General features: G+C 60.1%; 1 long non-coding RNA gene across 2 annotated transcripts; it reads left to right on the top strand.

The window, feature by feature from the left end:
* The first annotated feature begins 461 nt into the window (after positions 1-461).
* On the top strand, positions 462-3,573 carry LOC119566380. 2 transcript variants are annotated; one of them, XR_005225383.2, is made up of 6 exons: positions 462-632; positions 1,047-1,153; positions 1,929-2,008; positions 2,350-2,527; positions 2,738-2,833; positions 3,535-3,573. It is a non-coding gene; the product is annotated as an uncharacterized LOC119566380 (long non-coding RNA). The 2 variants fall into 2 exon arrangements; XR_006291741.1 differs by lacking the exons at positions 1,929-2,008; positions 2,350-2,527; positions 2,738-2,833; positions 3,535-3,573 and adding an exon at positions 1,514-1,630.
* Positions 3,574-4,910: the final 1,337 nt, after the last annotated feature.

The following is a 4,910-nucleotide window of genomic DNA, read 5'->3' as shown; positions in this document are numbered from 1 at the left end:
GGGAGGAGGAGCTGCTCTGGCTGGGGCATGGATGGGGAGGGACAAATAAGGCTGGTTCATGAGAGGCTGCCTCGACCCCAGACTCACGCCTACTCCCCGCTTGGTTCCAGGATGGCCAGGCTCCTGAGGATGTTCAGGAAGAAGGCTCTGCAGGTGGCCCCAGAGCCTGAGGGAAGCAGCTGCCATCTTCCCCAGGAGCACAGTGGCCCCTCCGTCCCCGCTGGTGGGGAAGGAGCCCCTAGCCAGGCCAGGAGGTGGAAGTGCCCAGCCCCTTCTGCAGAGGAAACCCGCTCCTGGCGCAGGCGCCGAGGTGGGAGAGGCAGTGGCCAGGCCAAAATGGAGCTGAGCCAGGATGCGTCTGGGCAGGCAGGACCCAGCCCAAGAGCGGAATGGGCAGGGTGGCACTGGGGCAGCAGCGGCCCCGGGGCAGCAGCGGCCCCAGGAGCCCAGCCCTGATTTCCAGCAGGAGGCATCGCCCTGCCCGGTCCCTGAGGACCTTCCAGCCCTCCCAGGGCAGGAGGTGGAGGATCCCTGTCCCAGCACCAGCAGCTCGGCCCATTCCCCATGGGACAGCCGCAGCGCCTGGGACTCGGGCAGCAGCGAGGCCGATGGACGCTTCTGCTTTGTTCCAGGTGAGGAGCCAGGCTGGGCTCAGGGAGGGGTGAGGAGGGGGCTGTGAACCCCCTGGCCCCAGGCCCTCGACCAGTCCTATGGGTGTGGGTCCCCAGCCCAGGTGTCTGGCCTGAGCCACGTAAACCCCACTGACACTAGATGCTGCCACTTTGGTCCTTGGTGCTCCATTGGGCGGGGGTGGAGCGTGGAGGCAAATCCCAGGGAGTCCAGGAGAGTGGGGGGGAGGGGTGTCTCTTTGCTGTGGTCTTGTGAAGGGGTTGGGGGCTGAAGGCATCACTGAGGCAGGGGGGAGTGTGGGGCCCGATCTGCCCTTGGTCCCAGAGGTGGGAAGGGGGCACATTGCCCCACCATGCCCCTGTCCTTCCCCCAAGTGGCAGCAGGAGTCACCCTGTCCCCTTCTCTCTCTTGTGCAGGGACCACCAGGGACTCAGAGGACGAGGAGGAGGAGGATCGGGTGGACGTGGTCACAGAGGAGGCTGCTCTCAAAAACATCCGAGAGCAGCTCCAGGGCTGAGAAAAGGTACAAACGTCCCCCAGCTGTGCTAGAACCGAGATTGTCCTGCTCCTTCCCAGCATCCCAACCCCCTGCAGAGGGTCTTGGCCCTCAAGAGCCACCACCCCTAATGGGGACCTTTCTTCTCCATGATCTAGGACCCCCAAGATAGGGGTGTTTGTCACACACCAGCCGGGGTCTCCTCCCACCACAGGCACTGTCCCAGTTCCTGACCCTGCTTGTGTAGGAGTCGTGGGGGATTTGGACGATGGGCGGGTCCCCACTATCCCCCATTCAGGCCTAAGTCCTGGAGCTGGTGTGGCTGGGGCAGGGAGGTCCCTGGCTAACTGGCTCTCTCTCCCCTAACCCCACTCCTGGTGGGTGCAGGATGAGGCCCAAGAGCTCATGTTCCTGCATGCCTTCCACCCCGCGTGTCTCGCTGCACAGCAGAGAGGGCAGGACAAACTGGAGCCGCACTGCTGCAAGGCGGCTGTGGTGGAGAGGATTGTGGCGAGCGAGACAGGGCGCCTGGGAGCTAGAGGGTGGACAGAGACATGGGAGGGGCAGGGGTCTCCCCGGGCCGATGGTTGGGGGATGGCTGGTGCTGGAGGGGCAGGTGTGGGCAGGGATTGCTGGGGCTGAATATTGGGGAGAAGAGATGGGAGAAATAGTGGGCAGGAATCGGAGGAGCGGGAGGCAGGTGGGGGGATCCTGCTGGCTATGTGGGGTGCTGGCTGTGTAATCTCCTCATTGGGAAGCGTGAGTGAGGCCGAAATCTCACACGCTCCTTTGGGTCTCACAGGAGCTCAATGAGGAGCTTCCCGATGACTCTCCACCCAGTGCTGTCCTGGCCAACTCCGTGACTGCTGTGGGCAACCTCAGGTACCGAGACCCTCTTGCCCGGTTCCCCGAACCCCGGTGCTGCTCAGGCCCATGGCTGGGAGTCACTGTCCCTCCCACCTCCCAAGGGCGGCTCCTCTGGCAGAGGTGGCAGAAAGGTTCACTCTCTCTCCTGGCTGCTCTGATCTTTTCCCTCCAGTAACATTGCAATGGCTTTGGGGAGAGGCTGACTCCCAGGATTAGATACAGGAGGGGCAGCAGGGTCCAGGGAACCGGCGCCATTCCTGCCCTGCCACTTTCTGTCTGGGAAACCTTGGCCTTATCATTCCCTGGCCCAGTGCCTCAGTTTCCATTCTCACCAGCCTCTACCTATTTCCCTGCAGCTTCACGTCCATGTTGGTGCCAGTCCCACCCCTGCACTGCACAGTCTAAAACCGGCTCCTCTCTCTTGCCAGCACCATGAAACCTGCCCTTGAGCCAGACCTAGAGACCCACCTCCTTCGAGCTGCCCTGCATGCAGTCTTCACCATGGGCACAGAGAAGGACACCAGCCAAGTCCAGGTAGATCATGCTAAATCCTGAATTGAAGAGCCAGCCGTCATCCTGCCATGAATCCTTGCTAATTGCCTGCAGTGGGATGTGAATGAGAGAGGCCAGGATATGTGTTTGGGGGTCTCACCAGTGCTTCCCAGAGACCCTCACTTCCCATCCTGTGGCAGGTGTAGCCCCAGTTTCCCTAACTCTGACCCACGACTCTCCCTTGCTTTGCAGGATCTGCATAGGGTCTTGCCAGACCTCCTGGATGCCATGCTGGGGAACCTGCTGGCAGAGTCCCCACACACCAACAGGCTCCACTACACCTTAGAGGTGAGCCCAATGAGAGGGGTGGGGGCAATTTTCCCTTAACTCTTAGATCCCTTTTCCAGTCTGTCCTCCTAGCTGGGCCCCCAGTGGGCCGTCCTTGGTCAGGGCACTCGGTGCAATGCAGTGTCAGGCCCTTCCTCCTTGAAGGACAGAGGAAGGAGCTGGGACTTCAAGCCAGAGCTCTGCCTGGTTCTGTTGAGCACTAACCATGGGGCCCTGGCTGGCTTGGGGAGTGAGAGTCTGAACCCCTCCTGTGAGATCCAGAAGATGGTCCTCAGAGAAGAGTAACAAGCTTGTTCCTAGAGAAACAGGAGGACCCCAGAGAAGCAGCCCTTGTCTCTGATGGGCCCCGAGATTCCTGGGAGGATTGTGCTCACACTCAGTCCCTTCACCCAACCAAGGACTTGAGGGAGGGAGGGGTGAGGGGTCTGCCTCCTTCCTGGTGAGCTGTTCAGGAATCAGGAGTTCAGGGAGGATGGGACCAGCCCTGACACCGAGTATTGTCCCAACGTAGAGAGACAATGACAAGCTGTGACCTACAAGCATCATCCTGGGCACAACAATCCCCTTCTAAAGCTCTGCGATCAATGAATCAGATATTCCACCCCACATACAATGTCTCAGCCCCCTGGGGATGGGGAGGGGCTCATTAGCACAACACATGCACATGCCCATTGATCCTGAGCTGCCTCCTTTCCCCACAGCACATTAACTACTGGATCCTGGTGTTGCGAGAGAGAGCCTGGGCCATTAGGAGCAGCACGGCCCTGCTCAGATCCACCATCACCCTCCCTGAGTTCGATGTAAGTGGCCTCTGACCCCAGCTTCCCGACTCCAGGCGTAGGTGGGCTGGCTCCTACAGGCTGTTGGATCCGCTGCTGCAGGGGCTGTGGGTTAGGAGTGCTCCTCTTGGGGAGGCAGAGTCGAAGCAGAGAATGAGCCTGGCTTGAGTCAAGTTCTTCTTGTCCTGGTTAAGTGGCGACTCTCGCTTTTAAGGGGAACATGCTCCAGATTCATGCCTTCCTGTCATCCTGGCGCAGCTGGGGAAGCAAATCCTCATGGAGAGCCTTGCCCGCATCCCTGTGCTCCAGGCTCCCTCGCGGGCAGAGACAATTAAGGATCCTATCCTCTAGCATCTCCTGCAGAGGGGCTGAGAAGAAGGAGAGTCCTGGCCCAGGCAGGGACTGGGAGCTGACAGGAAAATGTTGATGGAATCCCCTCTCCCTCTCCCTTCCATTAGAACTCAGCCGAATTCCCTAGGATGGGTCACCACATGGCACAGCTGGCTCTGTTCGTCGGTGACCCAGCCAAGGACATCACCCAGCAGGCCAGGGAGGCGGTCTACCAGCTCTACCAGCTGCTGCTGCACCAGAGGGGTAAGGAACCCAGCTGGGAAATGGCACCCGAGAGAAGAGTGAGACTGGGACCCCAGCCAATTTCTCTCAGACTGACCCTGGCTGGAGGATGAGTCTCTCTCTCTCTCCTTCTGTCTTCTACACCACCCCCTGCAATTGTGTTGGGCCAGGCACACAGCGAGGACTCTGCCCACTCTGCAGCCAGCAATGGGATTGGAAGGACACAAGCACTGCAACCAGAACGACAAATGTGTGTGTGTCTCTCTTTCCCAGGCCTGACCGTTCATGAGGCTGAAGACCTGTGGGTCTGGGACTGGCACCAGGACAGCAGGTTCCTGGGCTACAAGAATACAGCCAGGGTGGGGGAGGTAAGGACACTCTGCCAGGGCATGACACAGCTCTGACAGTGCGGGTGGCTGCCTCCTGGAGCCACTAGACGGAGATGCCGTTCTAGTCCAGGATTTGGAGCCTGGCTCTGGGCTATCTGCTGAAGCCTCACATCTGGTTGGTTTTAGGTCTTTGGAAAGTTCTTCTCAGAGGGGCAGAGAAGATTCTTCCTGCAGACGGCAGTGCTGGCCATCCAAGACCCCCTGCTGCGTGTCAGCCAGGCTAGGCTGCTCCTCACCTACTCCCTCCTGGGGGAAGCCCAGCAGCTGATGGGGGACAAGGGAAGCAGCTGCATTAGACTCAGGAGATTGTGGAGGGGCCCAGGCCTAATTCCCACC

Source organism: Chelonia mydas, chromosome 6, assembly GCF_015237465.2.
Source record: "Chelonia mydas isolate rCheMyd1 chromosome 6, rCheMyd1.pri.v2, whole genome shotgun sequence".
Lineage (NCBI taxonomy): Eukaryota > Metazoa > Chordata > Testudines > Cheloniidae > Chelonia > Chelonia mydas.
This window is presented reverse-complemented; position numbering and strand designations above follow the sequence as displayed.